This window comes from Lonchura striata, chromosome 3, assembly GCF_050655825.1.
Source record: "Lonchura striata isolate lonStrDom1 chromosome 3, ASM5065582v1, whole genome shotgun sequence".
Taxonomy (NCBI): domain Eukaryota; kingdom Metazoa; phylum Chordata; class Aves; order Passeriformes; family Estrildidae; genus Lonchura; species Lonchura striata.
In genome coordinates, this window is record NC_140705.1 from 11,250,510 (window position 1) to 11,271,189 (window position 20,680).

A 20,680-nucleotide genomic window follows, 5' to 3' on the forward strand; every position below is an offset into this window, starting at 1 on the left:
CTTGTGGATGATTCTGGTAGAAACCTGGTTTAAAAGGAGCTGAATTTGGGATTTTTGCAGACAGTGAGCAACCAGATCTGCAAGACAACATAGTGGTCATGGTGGTCATAGACACCTGTGAAAAAGCACACCAGGGCTTAATTAAAACTTCAGAGGTGGAAACAGCTTTTGATATTTGCATCTCTAGTGTATGTTCAGGAGGCAGAATGACGATTCATAACCAACAGTCCTACAGAAAACAAAACTAGTTCAAGTGTAGGGGAACAAATAATTGTTCAAACCCAGATTTCTTTGTTCTTTCTCCCCTCTTACTGCTAGAAGGTGGAAGTTCTGCTGAATTTGGGCTTGGCTGTTGACATTTACCATGACAGAAATCAGTCCCACTGTGTCCTGATACAATAAATATTTCTGTGTACATTAAAGATATGAAGAACATCCTAAACTAGGAATAAAGTTTTTCAAAAAGGATTTTGTTAATTTTCTAATTAAAGGAAAACCTAGATCTATCAAGATATTCTATTAGGGTAAAACCTGAACAGATCTTCCTGATGGCAAGGGAATTGATCTAGATACACTAGCAGTTAATAAAAAAGTGACAGCTTCAGGCCTCCAAATTTAAAATTAATTAAGAAGGAAACAGAGCTCTCCAGCTCCTCAGGGAAAACAGAAAAGGTCCACAGTTCAGAATTTCATAGAAAATTTTTACTGGCTTGGTCATGACTTGCCTGAGTGTGCTGGTTTTGGCTGTGGTAATTTTCTTCACAGTGGTTGGTACGAGGTTGTGCTGTGGAACACAGGGTTGAGAAAAGATTTTTTTTGTTATTGCTGAGCAGGGCTCACACAGAGCCAAGGCCTTTTCTGCTTTTCATGCTTCCATGCTGGGGAGGAAGTGGGGGTTGCATGGGAGGGTGGGAGGTGACACAGCCAGGACAGGTGACCCAAAATGACCAAAGGGATATTCCAGACCATGGGGCATCATGCTCAGTGTATAAAGTGGGGCAAGGAGGAGAAAGAGGGGACATTTGGAGTGATGGATTTTGTCTTCCCAAGTCACCATTATGTATGATGGGGCCCTGCTCTCCTGAAGATGGCTGAACACCTTCCTGACCTTGGACAGAACTGAATTATTTCTTTGGTTTCCTTTGCTTGGGTGGGTGGGTTTTGCTTTTCCTGTTAAACTATCTTTATCTCAACCCATGAGTTAAACCACAACACTGAGCAAAACTGCAACCAGACTGATCATGGTGTTTAGTAGTCAACTCCTGTTTCGTAATGTTACCCTTATAGGTTGATTTCTGAATGCTATTGCAAAAATTGTTTCAGAGAGGCAGTTTTCTTAAGCATCATAGCATGCTTTCTTGCTAACATCATAACACAGCTCTTCTGGGTTATTCCAGCATTGCTTGTGGCAAGCATTGTGACAGGACTTTCAGGAGCAGCTGAGGACAGCTTCAAAATATCACTCCTTATCTTGTCTTTTACACTTTACTTTTCCAATTAGAATATTCATTTTCTAGCATAATGAGTAGATTAAGAAATTAAAATATATTTTTTCTGGCTACAATGACAGAGAATTCCTGTCACATTTACAACAACAGTTAATGTGTTGGTATGGTTACCCTTTCGCTGCATTGCTAACCATAAACAGTTTTTGCAAACTAACAAGTAATCTAGGTGAAGAAAAATATCCTTCTTCTCCCCTTAGTTTCTCCCTGTTCCCTTCAAACCAATGCACTTCCTCACAACATCTTTCTGAGACAGTTTTGCATTTTGAAATGTCTGAAGCAAACTTAATTCATATCAAGCAGATTTCTTAGTTCCTGAATTTGTCCTCCACAACTCAATAGATCAATACCACAGAACAGTATTGAACTGAAATCCAATTGCCTTTCTGCTTGGAGAAAGGCACTGACACTTTGGACAGGATTTTGTTTGAAATTAAGACAGATTTAGAGATAGGATTAAGTTCACTTAATATATTAGTATATATATATATTTTTATATAGGTTATGGAATGCATATGTGTAAAACATATGTTTTTATCTTACTATAGATATATACTTCTCTAGTTTGAATACTTTTAGGAAGACATTCTTTACTGAGAGGGTGGTGAGGCACTGAAACTGGCTGCTCAGAGCATTTGGGAATGCCCCAGCCCTGGCAGCATTTAAGGCCAGGTTGGATGGGGCTTTAAGCAACCTGTCCAGGGCAGAGGGGTTGGAACTAGGTGATCCAAGCCAAAGCACTCCATGGTTTTATGATGCTACTATACCGTGTTGCAACTATTGTCTAGTAGAGCCTTTAATATTTTCCCTTGGCCATGGTGGGCAGGAAATGAGAACATACAGGTCAGACTTCCCACCAAGACCTGGCAATAACTGTGTATGAAGAGGCTGACAGCTTGTCTTTTAAAAAGAGGAATCAACTATTTAAGCAACTTCTAAAATCAATTCTGATTCCTGCTTTGAACTGAGGAGCCTTATCATACCTCAAAGGAGGGCAAGAGGAAGATTCAGCTGAAGATCTGCCTTCAAGGGGAAATGCTACGGCTCCTACTCTGAGAACTGCAAGTGGCAAACATTTCTGAAGAGAAAGGTAAGGCAGGAAACAGTGAAAAGGTGCAATTCCTCTTGTGGCAAGACTTGTTTCAAGGAAGGATAAGATGAAATGACCCTAGCTGGATTCATGGCAAGTCTGTTTCGAGCTGAGAGGTAGATTTGTTATGGGCTGTCTCAAGCACATAGTTTGTGTGTTGGGGTATCTGCAATGCCTTGGCAATTAGAAACTGCTCTGTCTACCCTTGGAGCAACTGCATTCAAGGTGCTTGATGTGTTGCACTAATAGAAAGCTGGAATCACAGCAAAGCTCCTCCTGGTATTGTGCTGTGGGCTAAATTCAGAACAAAAATTCTCTATTGCCAGGAGTGATCTTCTTGCAGGTCTTCTTGACATCTGTGTTTGGATAATTGGAAGTCTAGTAGGATGATTTCTGAGCTTCCAAAAGGAACCTACACGTTTTCTGAGAAAGCTCTCAACAGCTTTGACTGCAGTGGGAGAACATTCCTGAGCACTGAGCAGAGGCCTCCGGGTGCAGCAGCTCCAAAGGAGCCTCTGAGTGCGACCCAGAGGTCTCAGATGCTCTGCAGTCCTGATCCCCTGGCACTTCAAACCAACTAACTACCACTGAGAAATTGCATTTGTCTCAGGTGAAATCATGTGTCTGTAGTCACACAGGAAATAAATGGCAGAACTCAAAATGTCATCCTCCTTTCCAGCACGTCATACTAAACAATAAGATTTACCACTTTCTGAGGGTTCTTTATGATGATATTTACAGTGTGGTTTGCCGTCTATCTAAAAATAAATTGTTTATTTATTCATTTATTACTTATAATAAGTAATTTAGGACAGTAACTGTTTTTTTGTTTTTTGCCCTGTTCTAAATATAATAATTTTAATAGGTACTGATCTTTTGTAATTAAGGAAAGTTTCATCACTATACTGTTGTTTTAAATAAAGGCTCAGCAAATGTGAATGTAATCCACTATCTGACAAAGACCAACAGCCTGATTAGGCAGCAATGTTAAATTTAAAACCAGGCAGGGATGTTTGACTTTATATGGGTTTTAGATGCATCTGCCTCTCCGGAGAGAAGGGCAAGAGGCCTGAGACTGAAAGCAGTAAATCTTTAATTAAAGAACTGCTAACCATGCCTACTACATTTATAAATAACAAAACATTTATCAGAGCTTTTATCTTTTCTTGCAATCATCAGGCTGTACTACATGTTGACAATGTCAATGATTTATGCCTCAGATTTTTTTTCATTACAAAATACCAAAGATGTTATTATCAGTGAAATCTTCTGCATCCTAAATCTTGGGGCTTTTGCTGCTCTGCCTAAGGAATATTGTGAGCCTTTCTCACAAGTCATTTTGGATTATGTTGGCCCAAGAGAAAAGATTAAGTCTGCATAATGAAGTTGCATCCAAATGGAAATGTTGAGTGGTTTTCCTTAAAAGGATCAGCAGTTAAAAAAAAGGATAAAAAGGAAAAAAGAGCACTTTAAGGAATGTTTTAATTAATTTTAAAAATTAAGATAACACTTGTCAAATACTAGATTTGTTCATTATAGTACAATTAAATGTTTGCATTCAATTTTTTTTTTCATTTAATGGCTGGTGGAAGATTCTGACATACATGCATGCATACATACATACATATTTATGTACACATACATGTGTGTTAGACATAAAGCCATAGATAAATATACACATGCATATCCTAAAATGGCTGTCATCACATTATGTGGGATACATGGATACACAGTGTCCTACAACAATTCTGATAGTCCCTTTATTATTATGTACTGCAGTTAAAGTTCACCCTTACAGTGAGTTTGACAGTAGTTTGAATACTGGATACTTATGAAGAAAAATTATGGAATAGTAAATTGGCTGTTTTTCTGTGTGCAACCTTTTTCTCTTTATCAAAACAAAGTTCAGACAGGACATTTGCTATTCTGCACTTGTACTCTCTTGCCTTGTCTATCCTGTCAAGAGCCAGCTCTTGGGCTCATTCAGGAAGTTTCAATGTTTTTAATGCAACCACAATGTGTACTTGGCCAGATCCTTGAGGGAATGAGAGGGCAGGTAGTATCTGACATGTTTTCCAGATACTTCAACAAGTTTGAAGTTCTTCAGACCCAAGAGCATCCAGTCTGTAAGTTAATCACCGATATGTCCTCAGCTGTTGGTGAAAACAAAAATCTGTTGTAAATTAAAGTACTTTTTTCAATAACTTTACGTGACTTTGCCTCTATTCTGACTGTCTCTGATGTGAGTGCTCATGTTGAGCTTTGGAGTATACTTTTGTGTATGTTTGTAACTGATTGTTTCATTTGACTTTCATTATATCTGACAGGGAAATAAATTACTGTTTTATCAAAGCCTGTGAATTCAGCATTTTTTTCCCCCAATTTTAAAATAGGCAATAACAAACCAGCTGAGATGTCAAATTAAACTTGCTTTATCCTGATACTTTTTTTTCTTTTAGAGGGTGGAGTGAGGTGAGGAGAACATGAGTTAGAGTTGATTTTTCTATTTTACACTATGTTAAACTCCCAGTAACCCCTAAGAAAGAAAAATGTGTATTTCAATGTGTATTGTACGCTCAGAAATGACTGTCTTGGATATACATGAAAAATACAAAGGAGTTGCAGAGAAAGGAATATATATCTGGCCTTTCTTATTGTAACTTTGAGTATCTTAGAAAGAGACAAATTAGTAAGAGTAATGAACAGTGGGAATGTGGAAAGAGAATTTTCTTGCTATGCTTTCTAATAATTTCTAACCTATTGTATGTTTTTATTTCTCCTCTTCCTTTTTGTGCCTTTCTTATAGGACTCTTTTGTTTTAAGCCCTGATGGCAACTAAGCACCACACAGCAGCTTGCTCATTTCCATACCACCCCAGGGGGATGGAAAATTAAAAATGAAATTTGTGACTTGAGATAAGAACAGTTTAATAATTGTAAACAAAGTAAAATATAACAACAGCAGCAACAAGTATTTTAAAGAAAAGATTGATTTGTTAATACAGTATGTTATGCTTTTTGAGTGAATGACTAATATAAAAATGAAATCAAATTAATATGATTTGTATTATTGTTTGAAAATATTATTGTCACAGACATATACCCTGTCTTAATCTAAGCAGTATGTAGAGCAAAAAGAGTTCACTGATTCTTGGAAAAATGTCCATCATAATAGGACAAAAAGCAAAATAAACATTTTCTAGATATAGAATAATATATATCAGGTAAAAGGAATATCTCTATACACTGCTTTCCTATTTAACACTGACATTGCTTGTCAGTGGAGGACAAATTCATGGAAAAATTTGAAGGATTATAAGATTTTAACTGAGATGTTGCACACATTATGAGATGTGAGAAGTCATGAATATGTTGGTGGGAATGAAGGCTGACCTCTCAGTAGCATTGCAAAAATTATAGTCATGAGAAAAACTTTTAAATTGTTTCTGCTCAAAATGAAAGAGATGTAGGGCCCTTGAGAGAATAAATAGCATAATAAGAATCAAAACAAGGGCTCCTCCTTCAACTAATATATTTGTGTATATCAGCCCTGGTTTCTTGGCCTCAGGCCCTAACAAAGAAAATGGTTGAACAGTGTTTCTCTGCTACATGGGAGAGCTGGGAGAGTAAGTGAGCACTAACACACAGCTGTGGTCACAGCACCAGTTCACGCTGGCTTTACCAAATTCGGGGCATGGTCATCGTTCACTCATGTGGTTAAATTTTCAGAACCATTTTGTTGCAAGTCAACTAAACATTTTCCAGAACAATTCCTGGACGTTGTGTGGGAGTACAACCTGGCCCAGAAATAATCCTGCATGAGCAGTTTGGATGCAGCCACTGTCTTTGGACAGCCTGTTTCAGAGTATGGCTGTGGCAGGACAGTGCCAGCTGGCCTCAGGGCTGGAGAACATTGACCTGGCAGAGGAAAGAGCTCTGCTCCAGTTTAGTGCCTGCATGCAGCATTGGGGGGCCATGATCACCACCTGCCTAACTTACTCTGGCACACTGAGCATTTGGGGGAAACACTGAGCTCAGTTTAAGGCAAATGGAAAAGTTAGGCAGAAAAATCAACCCCTTAACATACCACCAAAATGAAGGTTAGAAGGACCACACACACGAGTCACCTTAGCAAAGGAGCACTGCATCCCTGAACACAACCCAATACAGCATTAAGCTGTCTGCTCAGTCATCCACATTTTCCATGATCACTCTATAGAATTATCTGTACTATTGTGCTGTAGTGGGTTTTATTTCTCCCTCTCCTTTATAAAATGAAGTATCAAGGACTGCACTATTAACAGGAATAATAGGTGTCAAGCCTGAGGAGTAAGGAGGATTGATACACAACACAGAAATACTCTGTATCTTCATCTCTATACTACACTGGGACATAACTGCTTCTCAGATGGATGTGTAACATTAATGCACACCATACCTGAGGGGCTAAGGAAACTGTCCCTCAAAGACCATTACTTTGCCAGACAGGAACCCTTGGGGTCTCCCCTTGGTCCTCCTGTCCCCCCACTCTCTCTTTAGATCCAGAACAGTCCTTCTGGGCATATTAATATTCTGGGTCAACACAAAAGTGATATTATTCCAAACTGGTTCAATTATAGGCAAAGTTCTGATTGGCTTGACTTGCTGGAGAATTACAGATTTCTGTTGATTTCTCCTTGACTTTCCATAGGATAAAGGTTATGGGAATGACTTAATCATGAGTCCTTGAGAAGAGCATGATGACAATATCACTTATACTTGAAGTAAACTGGGTTCAGAATATTTGGGATTAGTCCATTCTTTTTCATCCTTTTTCTCTCATGTCCTGCAAGGATTTCTCTGGAATATTTCAAGTCCAGCTCATTCAATGGGCTAGTTCAAACACAAAATAGATGCTAAGCAACAGGATCACCTCTAGGCAAGCATGTGTCTGAGGAAAAGGCTTAGAAAATCTCCCTATACTTGATTTTCTTTTAGACATACATTTTAGGGAGTGCTGTGTTTATTCTTTGGGGTTTTTTATTTATGTCAGTTTTGTGAACTATCCAGACAGACATAAATCCTAAATTAGAGTCAGGCTGTAAAATCTGAGCTGGAGGTCTCAGTTCAATAGGCTTCTGTGATGGCCAGTGATGAACGGGATTTGTAATGGAAGAATTAGCTGAGGTCTGGGGTAGCCACCACCTCAGTCCCTGTTGTAAGCCTAAAATGAAACTCTGTTTAGTGTTGCTGGTGGATTCTGAAGAGCCACATGTGAATCCAGGTCTTCCAAAGCTGGATTCTGTCCTTTACCCACAGCCTAGAGTAGCCAGGGAAGAACAGTGTTTATCTTGGACAACTGCAACAGCTATCATGGATGCTGGGACAACATGCTGTCACTTGACAAACATAGTTTTGCCTCTGTTTGAGTTATCTAAAAATAGCTTTTAGCTGCAAAATCTCTCCCTCCACCATTTCTACTGCACACAGGCCTGATCCTCTGCTTCTCCTGACAGCTTGAGTCACATCCTTGGATCCTGGTTCTTATTCCAGGCCAGGCCTTTGGGTTTCCTTCAAGGCAGCGAATCTTTATAACCTTGGCCCATGAAAGGAATATACAGGATAAATCCATGTATATGTGTTTCCTGAGAATAGATTCCCGAAGAAGCAGAGAGGTGCAGCATCTGGACTAGGCAGGAGTCTGCACCAGCTGCCTGGGTGTCTACAAGCTGCCAGATTGTAAGAGACCAGTCCAGAAATCTGGCACTGAAAGTTCTAACCCCTTTTTTTTGTATTTACTGTGTTTCCCCAGCTGTTTTTCCCCTTCATGTTGATCAATAACTGCACAAGTTACGCCATGTACAAATGTGTGACCTGAGCTTATGAGTCCCATCCTTACCAAGGGTGAAAAAGAGAGCTGTTCACTGGGACATTTGAGAGCAGAGTACTCATGTGCTTCATTGGAACTGTTTCAAAAGTGTGTAGAAATGGAAGACAGACACCTTAGGAAGCAGAAGTTTAGGTTAAACCTCTCTCTGCATGAATTTTAAATAAATATTTGTCAGCTGGCACTCCTCCTTCTGAATATCTTTCATTTTGAATAAATGCTGAGGAAGAGGAGGAGACAGGCAGAAAAATAGGGGCTGACTGGTAGAAAACACACTTATCACGGGTGTGGGAAACCAAGGCTGGAAGGCTCATAGATCTAACTGAGTTAAAAAGATGTGAACAGCATTGGCAAGAGCAGCTAACGCTTAAAACCAGAGCTCAGTGTGTTGTGAGGGCCAGAAGACAGACTGGCAGCTGGGCAGTGTTTGAAAGAGGGTAAATCTTCGGACACCAGTACAGCATGCATTTCACAGATGAATTAGAAAAGGGCTCTGGGAGGCTGTAGCAGTAAGAAGAGTGTGAGCTGAAGGCATGAAAGTCTCTGTGAGAAATTTTCTTCACTTTAGCTGTTATTTTTATTGCATGTCTTGAATAAAGAGAATTGAGTGAAGAATATGCTGGAAAAGGAATGAGCACTGAGCGTGGGGAACAGCTGGAGTATTTCTGACATACACTTCTTTTACTTGCCACCCTATTTATGGGGATGTAGGAATGTGGAGGGGAAAAAAGTTTACAGCTTTAATATTTCTTGTGAGCAAAATCCATACATGATCCGTATTGGAATGTGAGTGCAGAGAACAAAAGGATGTGTCTCTGTGCCAGTGTGTGATTAACTTGAGTGCAAGGTTTGTCTATACTATGATTTAAAGCTGCTGGACTCTTTTTCTTAAGTGTCCGTTTCATACAGATGTGCATAAAGCCTTTCCACCCCAAACATTAAATACAACTTTTAGTGGAAAAATAACTATGTATTTAAATGGATTGGGGTTTCATTTTTAAAAAGTAAATATTTATTTAACTTTGTTATTTAGTGTTATAGACAAAATCAACAGACGGTCTGTTACAAATAGTGTTTCAGGTACAAGTAGTTTTTCTTCTGGCATATAACCAAGTATTTGGCAGAATGAAGACTTGTCCTGCCATGTTTAGTTGAGCAATGGAGGTAGAAACATTTCCTTGATATCAGTGGAGATGAGGGGAGCAGAAAGACATAGAGCTTTTTGCTTACAGACCTCTGTGGGATAATATACAAATCATCTTCAAGTCCATGCTGCCTCTTAAGGACATTTACAGCTTGGCTCATACTGAGACCATATGCCTGAGTTTCATCAGAGAGGAGGTTTGCAGCTGGGTTAGAGACAGGAGAGCAAGGTGGAAAGGTAGAGAAAGGTGGGCATCACTCTCAGCCAGGGATGTGAGAGGGGAAAAATCCAGATTTGGGACAATATCTCACCTTTCTCCCTGTGTCAGATGTGGGATCCCCATATAGGAGGAAACCTGGTGCACTGTGAGGATACATCATGAGGCACAGGACTTGGGGTATACAAGCTCTACCCTATAGCACTGAAGATAGGCACTGAAGAGCTCATGGTTAAACAAAAGCCTGTTGTGATGTTCATGGGAGCTGTGAGAGATTCTGGTGAGAAGGAATGTCTCAAAGAAAGATTGAGCTGGCAGCAGAATAACTTTGTGTTCAGTTAGTACAGTTTCTTGAAAGAAAACCCCTCACCAATTTTGAACTGTGGGTCCTCAAGGTATAGGTATGCCATTTCCTAATCAAGCTCACCAGAGCCAACAAAAGCAGTAAATACAAGAAATTCTACCTTCATGAGCAAATTGCGTGTCTGAGTCCTCATCATTGCCATCATAAGGGGATGCTGATCTAAGGAAATACAGTGATAAAAACTTAGGCTTGCCATAAAAATTTGGTTGTACTGAATAATCAGCTTCTGCTTTGATGTGATAACTAGCTATAGAAACAATTCAAATTACTTCTATAAGGAAAGTTTGTGATCAGCTACAAAAATAAATTCAGCACTTTTTTCGTTCACTGTTCTTGAGTGTTTGTACAGTCAAAGATCTATGAAAAACTAGAATCTGTCCAGAAGCCACACTTCATTTGTTCAAGAAAGAAATTTCATTTAGGGATTAAATTGGTGTAATTCTGAAGCACTGAAGCCAATAGTAATTTTGCAGATGATTTGTACGGGAACATGACAAGGTCTTTCCCAAAGACATAGTGGTACAAGTTTGTGGTAGAATAATCATGGAAAAGACAAATCAAAAAGTTAAAATAGTACTCTCCTTGAGTCAAGTAATTAACCCATAACTCTGAACAAATCATATGTCAGATTGCAGAGAGATAATTTTTAAGAGCTAATAATTTAGAAAAGATTCTATAATTTGGTTGGCTAACATCAATCTTTTGAACACCAAATATTTGATTGAAATGATTCACAGACAATTTTTTTCCTAGCCCTAAAACTGATACATCATCACACAATATAAATAATGATATTTAAATATAAATGTACAGTCATAATTATGGGATAACACACTTCCAATATCAGGACAGTATTTTAGAATGCAAGTAATAGGATTTGATAAAATAATAGTACAGCAGTTGTGATGTTTTTGTATGGTTAGAATTACCTTTATTCTCTAATACAATTAATTTTACTCTTTATTTGCTCTTGGGATAAAACATTTACAGTCAGAATTGAAGATTAATGTAGGATAATAACACAAAATGGGGGTAAAATATGGTATCAGTTTGTGTAATGGCATGTTACAGGCAGCTGTTTTGAATTATATTACCTTTTTATTGATGTGTCCAGAATTTTTTTTACAGCTTAAGCATATGGGGGCTTTTAAACCTACCAAGTATAGCAAATTGCAGATGAATTGGTCCATGAGGATGGTTTAAAAAAAAGTCTCTTAAGGTATATTGTTGAAATTATAACATGAAAAAACCAGAGGTACTGGAGGAAACTTTGACCTACTGGAATTCCGTTTAAACTACTGTAACAGTAGCCATATTGTGCAGTCAGTCTATTGCAGCATTTGATTTTTGATGAAACTTTTACTTAGTCTACTTATACAATGCTAAGAAATAAGGGCATTAATAGCTATTTAATGTAGTTTTCAAACAATAATTCAATTATCTTCCATGCTAAAATTTATGAATTTTTTACTTGGATTAACTAAAATATACATACAGCCCTGCAGTAAAAGTGGGCATTAAAAATAGGGTACTGACTGTTAGGTAAATAAAAATGGTCTGGTAACCTTTTTCTTAATATTTGGTAGTAAATCAGATGTGTCTTACCTTGATTGTGTCAAAATGGTGGGCTGCCATTAGTTGCACTGAGATGTGGCTGTATTCTTTCACTAATAAAAGCAAATCCTTGCATAAGGCATTCTGACTTGCCTTCCAAACTGGAAGCCTGCCCACTGAAATGTAGTTACAGTTATAGAACCATATAATTTACTTTAATTGGTTTTCCTTTCTGGGTTTTACTGGCTGCTGCTGTTTTCCTGAAGTTTCATTTTCTGTAGAAATTACAGTGTCCTATAACGTACTATATAAATAAGATGTACAGTATCAGTAGAAGAAATGCAAAGTTCCAGACATTTATTTTCAGCACAAGTCAAAACTGATTTGTAGAGGGTCACAGATAATCCTTTACTTTACTACCAGTCCCATTTCAGGAAGTCCTGTAGGTGCCTTGATATTTATGTCATCACTATATTGGTTATTGATGCTGCAGGATTAGGAATTTCAGAGGGTTCCCTTCCCTTATGCACAAGAGTAATAAATTCACAACATGAATAAAGGTGACACCTAAATTAATAAGACATGAAGCAATTTAATTTCACATTTTTAGATTTTAAAGATAAAAATATGCTTCTTATTTTACAGATGAAAAAGTACATTTCACAGGTAATTTTTACATTTTTTAAAATAAAGAATAATGCAATATTTGTTTATCAACCAGTTTGCATTACTCTGATGCATCAACCCTTAGTAAAAACTATTTTGAACTTCTCTGAAATGTTGTACAGCCAAGAAATGATGATCTAAAACAGGCCAACAAATAACAGGGTCATCCTCTTGTTACCAGAGATATGCTATAAACCAGATTAAAGCACTGCTTTAATGGTTGATTGCATCACTACCATGTTCGATTTGGAAATCTTTCCAGTTGCTGCCAGATTTCCAAACAGAAATAGACAATAGAAGGAAGAAAGAGACAAAAATTCTGTCTGAAAGGTTTAATTAAAAAAAAAGTAAAAATGACCTGCGGTCAGAGAATGAGCATCAATCTGAAGTTTGCCTTAGCTCTGAACAAATAATTCCTGTTTGAAAATACAGGAAGTAATCTGTAGCACTGTGGGAAATATAGAACCATACTCACTCGATTTGGGTTGAAAGGAACCTTAATGTACAGAAATTGAATGTTTCTGTCCTGCTGACCTTGATGGTCCAAGAATTCTTGCATAAGACAATTTGGAAAAATGGTCTACACCAGTTATGCCATTTCAACTTCAGGGAAAATCAATTACTGGGAAGGACAGGAAAACCAGAAGCATGAGGATTTATTGTTGCATAACATAAGTCACAAAGGTATGATTCTTGTTATTCTATAAGTTATTTGCAAAATCAAGAATCAGTAGAAGTTATTTTAAAGAGAAAATATATTGAGAAAAACCTCTATACATGTTTGGTTTTGAACAGTAGGAGTGATTTATATTTATTGTTCTGTGATTCCACTTTTGTGCTGCAGCAATACCATTATTTTAAGTCAGTGAAAAACTACAGTGACCAAGGGGCAGAACAAATGTGATGATTGCATGAAGCTTTGCCGCGCTCCCGCCCCGGTTCCCTTTGTCTCAGCCCCGGCTAGCTCTTGTGGGGCGAGGGCGGGCGATGGAGGCACCCTCCGCCGCTCCCAGCTGGGGTTTGGAGAGTGCCTTTGTGGGTTCCGGGCAGCGCTAGCAAGCCTCGCGGTGGTAAATGAAGAGCGGATCCTGCTGGGGGCTAAGTCCGAGTTTATTGTAGCCCAACGGGGCTAAATATCCTAGAACGGTGCCAGCCAACAAGAACAAGCACAAGGTGCTTGCACTGGCTTATAAACTGTAAGGGAGGGGTATCCAACGACCAATGGGGATAGGGATAGGGGGTGGCTCCGGGATGGGGGGATATGGTGGGGTCCAATGGGGGAAGGATATGGGGGGAGCCCCAGGTCCTCGCCCAATCACCCGGTGCCCTGAGTAGAAGCTTCTGGATGGATGGGAAGGGGCACCGAGTGATAGACAAGGCACCCGGGGGGGGTAAAATGCCTCTTTCAGGGTGATGGATAGATACTGGGAAGGCGGGAAGGGCGGACAAGGCGGGAAAACTGGGGATAAACCAAGTTGCACACGGGGGTACAAAGGAATAAACCAATACATAATACAGGGATAATAAAACATATACATAACGCAACTCCACATCTCCTCCTTTTTTTGTTTAAAAAGAAAGAAAGGTGAAGAGGATAAAGTAAGTCTTTAAACGGGGTTTTCACAGTCACTGGGCTCATTTTGAAACTAGATGTTTCCTTTTTCTGGAAATTCTTCTTTTTGAAACCCTTCTTTGTTCAAGGGTTTCAGTTCATCACTATGTTAAAGCTTGTAAGAAACACAATGAGTCCCAGCAGCAGCAAAAGTCCTGTTTCTTTAGAAAGCAACTGAAATTAATAGTCGAGGTAGGGGAGGTCTAACTCAAAGGGGAACAGAGAATTTCCGGAGCCAGGGAGGGAAGAGGGGGGACCAGGTGAGGGGGACCTTTTCCGCCGTCGGAGGGCGGCGTACCCAACTTGAGGACTGTCCGGTTTTCTCTTCTGGGTCTTAGGGACATATGGTCTGACGAATTTGGAAGGGACCCATCTCAGGCCTGAGGGCGTGGATACGCAAGCGTACCCCCGTCCCCAGGTGACCAAGTCATAGGGTCCTTCCTGCCGCCAGGTCTCAGGGTTTTTAATGAGAACTGGCGGCTTCTCCCTGACCTTGCTCTGCTTGTAGGAATTAAAGTGCCTCGCGATGGGGGGGTTGAGGCACTCGAAGGAACAGTTTAAGAAATTGATGGTAAAAAGGGCCCGCGCTAACTGAACCTGGGGGGACTCATTTTTAGCTGACGACTGTTGTTGTTTAAGCATCCTTTTGATGCTTTGATGAGTCCTCTCTACCACGGCTTGACCTGTCGGGGAATAGGCGATGCCAGTTTTATGTTCTATTCCCCATTGCTGCAGGAAGCCTGCGAATTCCTTGGATGTGTACCCGGGGGCATTGTCTGTTTTTATCTGTTTTGGGACGCCTAGCATGGAGAAGGCTTGTATCAGGTGTTTCTCTACTTCCTTGGCCTTCTCCCCTGTGTGGGCAGAGGCGAAAACTGCTCCAGAGAAGGTGTCCACGGAGACATGGACGTACTTCATCCTCCCGAAGGAGGGGATATGAGTAACGTCCATCTGCCACACCTCACAGGACCTCAGACCCCTAGGATTAGCCCCTGCGCTCACTGATGGTAGTGGGAGCGACTTACAGGACGGGCATGTGGCCACAATGGCCTTGGCCTGGTCCCGGGTTAGATGGAACTGCCGGACCAGACCAGGCGCATTTTGATGGTAAAGCTGGTGGCTGATCTTTGCTTGCTGGAACTTGTCCGGGAGCGGCGCCAGCTGTGCGGGGGCGGCAGCGAGGGAATTGGCATGGCGATTGCCCTCGGCCAAGAACCCCAGCAGGTCGGTGTGTGACCTGATATGCATCACATAAAACGGTTGCTCTCGGTGGGAGACTAGCCTTATCAGCTTAGAGAGCAACCTGTTAAGGGCATCGTTGGAGACACCTTGCAGGATTGCATCCTGTGCTCTAGACACTACACCTGCTACATAGGCCGAATCAGTTACCAAATTAAAAGGTTCAGAGAACCGCTCAAAAGCTCTAACGACTGCGGCCAACTCAGCTACTTGAGGGGATCCTTCTACTTCAACAACATCTGCCTCCCACTGCTGAGTTTGAGGATCTTTCCAAGTCACTACTGACTTGTGGGACCCTCCGGACGCGTCCGTAAAAACTGTTAAAGCCTTTAAGGGTTTTTTGCTCTGAATTTGTTTTGTTGACAGAGTGAATTGGATTTCGGAATTGAAAATTTTGTGGGCCGGTCTCAAAACAGAAATTTTTCCGGTGTAGCTGTACAGTGCAAACTGCAATGATTCATTCTCTTGCAGCAGGTGTTCTAACATTGCCTTTGTGAATTGGCCCGATTCTAATTTCAAAGGAATGTGGATGTGATCAAAGTCACACCCCGCCAGCTCCCGAATCCGCGTTCTCGCTTTGCGGATTAGCTCTGCCACCAGCTCTTGTGGCCGTGTCAACCTTTTGGATCGTGAATGACTCAGGAATACCCACTCTATGATGGAGAGTGGGTCCCTTTTGTCCTTATCCTTGCCCTTTCCTAGGGTGTCTGCCCATTGGAAGATGACACCGTGGAGGTGTGGCAGTCTGCCCAATATGATGAATCTGAAGGGCAGGCCCGGATCGTACCTGTGGGCCTGCCTGGCAGACATTGCCTCCTGAACCTTCTGCAAAGCGGCTTTGGCCTCTGGAGTGAGTTCCCTGGGAGAACTAGGCTCTTCCCCCCCTTTCAATAAATTGAAAAGAGGGGCTAGGTCTTCGTTGTTAATACCTAACCAGGGTCTCACCCAGTTTAAAGACCCACACAGCTGCTGCACGTCGGCTAGAGTCCGAATTGAATTTTTTATGGCCAATTTCTGCGGAACAATGGTCCGCTTGTTTATCTCCAAACCCAGGTACTTCCAAGGTGGCATTCTTTGAATCTTATCCTCTCGCAGCTCGAACCCTACAGCAACTAACGCACTGGTTGTCAGTTCAAGCGCGTGTGTAAGTAGATCGCTGTTGGGGGCACAAATAAGAATATCATCCATATAGTGCTGGATGATCACGCCCTCGGTGGCTGCACGCACAGGGGACAGCAATGAAGAGACGTACCACTGGCAAATGCTTGGGCTGACTTTCATGCCTTGGGGAAGAACTTTCCAGTGGTATCTCTCCATTGGGGCTTCTCGGTTGATGGAAGGAACCGAGAAGGCGAACCGTGGTGCGTCATCAGGGTGTAGGGGAATTTGGAAAAAACAATTTTTGATGTCAATGACAGCTAATTCCCAATTTTCTGGTAACATCGTGGGGGACGGCATCCCTGGCTGGAGAGGACCCATGTCTTCTATTACATTGTTGATGGCGCAAAGGTCATGAAGGAGGCGCCACTCGTCTTTGCCAGGTTTTTTCAGGACAAAGACGGGGGAATTCCAGGGGGATGTTGTTTCCTGGATATTCCCTTTGGCAAGTTGCTCCTTCACGAGCTCCCGAAGCGCTTTTAATTTCTGTTTATTGAGCGGCCACTGCTCTACCCACACTGGTGTATCTGTGAGCCAATTAAGTTTTCGGGTAGGACGCTCCTCAGTGACTGTTGCCCGAAAAACCTGGGGGGTCGGGATGTTAATTGTGACCCCCCACTGGGCCATCAGGTCTCTCCCCCATAAGGGTTCTGTGTAATCTAATACGAACGGGCGTAAATAGGCCGATTGTCCGTTCGGCCCCTCAAATTTTACGATGTTTTTTGATTGCTTTGCCAATTGAGAACCCCCTACACCTTGAATTTTCCCTGCCACGTTTTGCAATTCCCAGCGTGACGGCCAATCCCGTTCGGGAATGACTGTTACGTCTGCTCCTGTATCTAGGAGACCGCTTAGGTGTTTGTACTCCCCATCCTTCCGCATATAGCAGGAGAGCTTTGGTCTTTCCTTCCCTATGACCTGGGCCTGGCACACCTGGTAGCTCTTCTTCGCTGACTTTTTCCATAGATCCTCAGGGTGTGCCGGAGGCCCAGATGCTGGAATGGCTTGGGCGATGATTTGGCCCTTGGGAAGGAAGACTGGAGGATGGGGGCAGTGCAGCCACACCACTAATCGCTCGGTGTTCTTGGATGTCAGGGATGGTGCAATAGTGACTTCGAGAGGCGTGAATTTTGTGTCCCCAAGAACGATGTACTTACTGTGGAGGTTCCTCCAGGTTCCTGGGTCCTCTGTGTCGACAGCGATGGAGTGCCAGTCGCTGTCCCTTAGGTGCAGAGCTTCAGTCAGGGCCAACCTATATGGGGAGAAACCAGATACGATGTTAAGTATCGGCTTGGGCTGGTTCGGGCCTCGACCCAGCCAAGCAGTGGGAATGAAATCCACATCTTCTCTCATATAGGCTGGTTTGTCAGCCATAATCTGGTGTGTCAAGTCCAGTGAAATGTCCTCAGGTGGGCATTGCAGGTAGTCGTCCCTCCCCTCCTCTGATGTTATAGAACCCACCATATTTATGTCCTCGCGCAGGGAGGGACTGCGCTGATGACTCAGTTTTTTTGTTTTCCCCCCGAGTTGGGGGCACTCTTTTCTTGTCGCTGTTGTTTAAACCTAAAAAACTCGTCCCTCAGCGGGCATTGGGAAGCCCAATGTCCCTTCTGCCTACATAGATTGCAGGCCTGATGGTGCTGTTGTCCCCTCGGGGGTGCTCCTGTAGGGCGGCGATCTGGAGAAGGGGTGGCTGGCGGTGTCACGGCTTCAACGAAGGCTACTCTCGTTGTGGGTGGTTTAGGAGTCTCTGGAATGTCTTTAGCAGGAACTGTCACCTTCCTCACACAGACTTGTAGCATGCTTTGAAGGGTAGGCTCAGGGTCCAGGGGCAGACTGAGGATTGCTTGCCGGCACGCGTCGTTAGCGTTCTGCCTCGCAACTGTGGCAAGCATCCCCTCTCGCAGCCTCTCGTCCGGGACCTGAGCCTCCATCGCGTGATGCAAGCGATCCACGAACGCGACAAAAGGTTCTAGGGATTCCTGCTTTAGGGACAAGAAGTTAATAACCGTACCGCTGGGTCTTAACTTAAAAAACGCCTTTTCTGCTGCCCTAGTGCTGACTTGCAGCGCCTCTCTGGGGATTTTTTCCGCCTGCTTGGTCCCCATTTTCCAATCCCCCTCCCCGCACAAGTGGTCTAGCGATATTACAGCCCCATCCTCATCCCTAGAGCTATCTGCATTGGCCCAGAGGTCAGGTAACACCTCTCTGATCTCCCGCTTCCACTCGGACTCCCAGATGAGGAATTCTCCGTGGGTAATTAAACAGGAGAAGAGAGTTCGCATGTCTGCTGGGACATATTCTTTGGAGGAGAGGGTTGCTTTTAATAAGCCTCGGAAGTATTCGCTTTCCATCCCGAACCCCTTCTTGGCCTTGCAGAGCTCTTTGATGGTCTGCTGGGGGATGGGGGACCACTGTGCAAGGGGCCTACCCCCCCGCCACGGGGTACAGGTGACAGGTGCGGCCGAGAAGGCAGGCAGGGATTGGGGTGGATCGGGGTTCCCACGCTCCCCCCCCCAGAACCGAAAGCGTGGGAACTGGAAGTGGGGTCGTGGGAACCAGGGGACGAGGCGTGGTCTGGAGCAGGAGGAGTGGTATGGTGGGGACTCCCCTCCCCGGGGGTGGAGCTGAGGGGTGGGGTGTTGAATAATTCAAAGAAGGGGGAGTTGACGGGGGGTGGAGGAGGGAGGTGGGCGGAGAAATCCGGGGAGCAGAAGGGGTTGGTCTGCCGGAAGGGATTATGGGAGGGGGGAGGATAGGGATCATGGGAAGAAGGAGCACGAGTGGCGGGAAAACCCACGCGGTCACCTCCATCTTGTGTCCTGGGGAAGGGGGGAGAAGGAGAGCCATTTTGTGGGGTTTGGGGATGGAGGATGGGGGATGAGGAATCTTCGGGGGTCTGGGATAACTGAAAACGAACGGAGTCTCTACGGGACGGGGCTGTACAGCGCGGGGAAGAAGGGGAACGGGTAGAAGCAGAGACAGTGCCTGCACCGCTCTGCGGGGTGTCTAGGGTATTCTCAGAGGGGCCAGAATCTGCCTGCGGGCAATGCCGGGATGCCTGTCTGATAATACCCGACTTCGGGAGAGAGGGAGAGTTTTGCCGCAGTTTTCCCGCAGCGCCCGCCACAGCCGCAGCCTCGGGAGCAGCGACAGCAGCTGCCCTGCGCTCCGCTGCAGCGGCGAGCGCTGCATCGTACTGCAGCGACCGGGCTGAGGGACAGGGAAGCGGAGTAGGGTTATATGAACTATCCGCCGAACTGGGGATCGGTTTGTTTGCGGCTGGCTGTGGCAGACTTTCGTAGCGATATTTAATTATATTGCGAATTTGGAGAGCCAAATGGGTGAATATGGAGAGAGAGAGATCTGACTGTCGCAGGATCTTCTCCGCTACCTGTTCCCAAAAAGGGGCTTGGTATAATTTAGCTGGCGAAATGTCAGGGAAAGTTTGCGACAACCACTGAACGAATTGTTTTACTTCAGATTTTTTAACCTTAATTCCCCCCACTAAAAGGATACCTACAACTTGGGAATAAATGCTCTTCTGCGGCACGGACAGCCTTGCACCCATGGCTGTTAGATGTTAAATCGTGCTGCAGCGCCTACGATTGGGAAAATACGAACGAAAAACAAAAGACCACACTTCCGGCTTTGTCGCGGTCCTTAAGCTTCCCGCCCGGAAAGGGAAGCACCAAAAACAGGAATTTTTTCCCCGAACTCCGGGGAAAAAGAAACCCACCAAAAAGGGATCCTTCCCCTAAAACCTAGGGGAAAGGAACCAACCAAAAAAAAAGGACCGGGAAAGCCCCAGGGGCCCCTATACTCACAAACCACAGGGGTCCGAGAGGGAAGGGTGGAAAAGAAAAACCAATCGCAGGGCTTCTCCGCGAGAGAATCGACTCCGGAGGTGCTTTCCAGAGCTGCCGATCCTGTCCCCAAGAGTGCCACCCACTAAAACGTGGGTCTGCTCTCGCCGGGGTAGCTGACGGCCAGGAGGACGATTCTTCAGGTCTGCGCGACCCTAAAATCCTCAAACGAGGGTCCAACGCCGCGAAAACGGGGCCCCACGTTGGGCGCCAGCTGCCGCGCTCCCGCCCCGGTTCCCTTTGTCTCAGCCCCGGCTAGCTCTTGTGGGGCGAGGGCGGGCGATGGAGGCACCCTCCGCCGCTCCCAGCTGGGGTTTGGAGAGTGCCTTTGTGGGTTCCGGGCAGCGCTAGCAAGCCTCGCGGTGGTAAATGAAGAGCGGATCCTGCTGGGGGCTAAGTC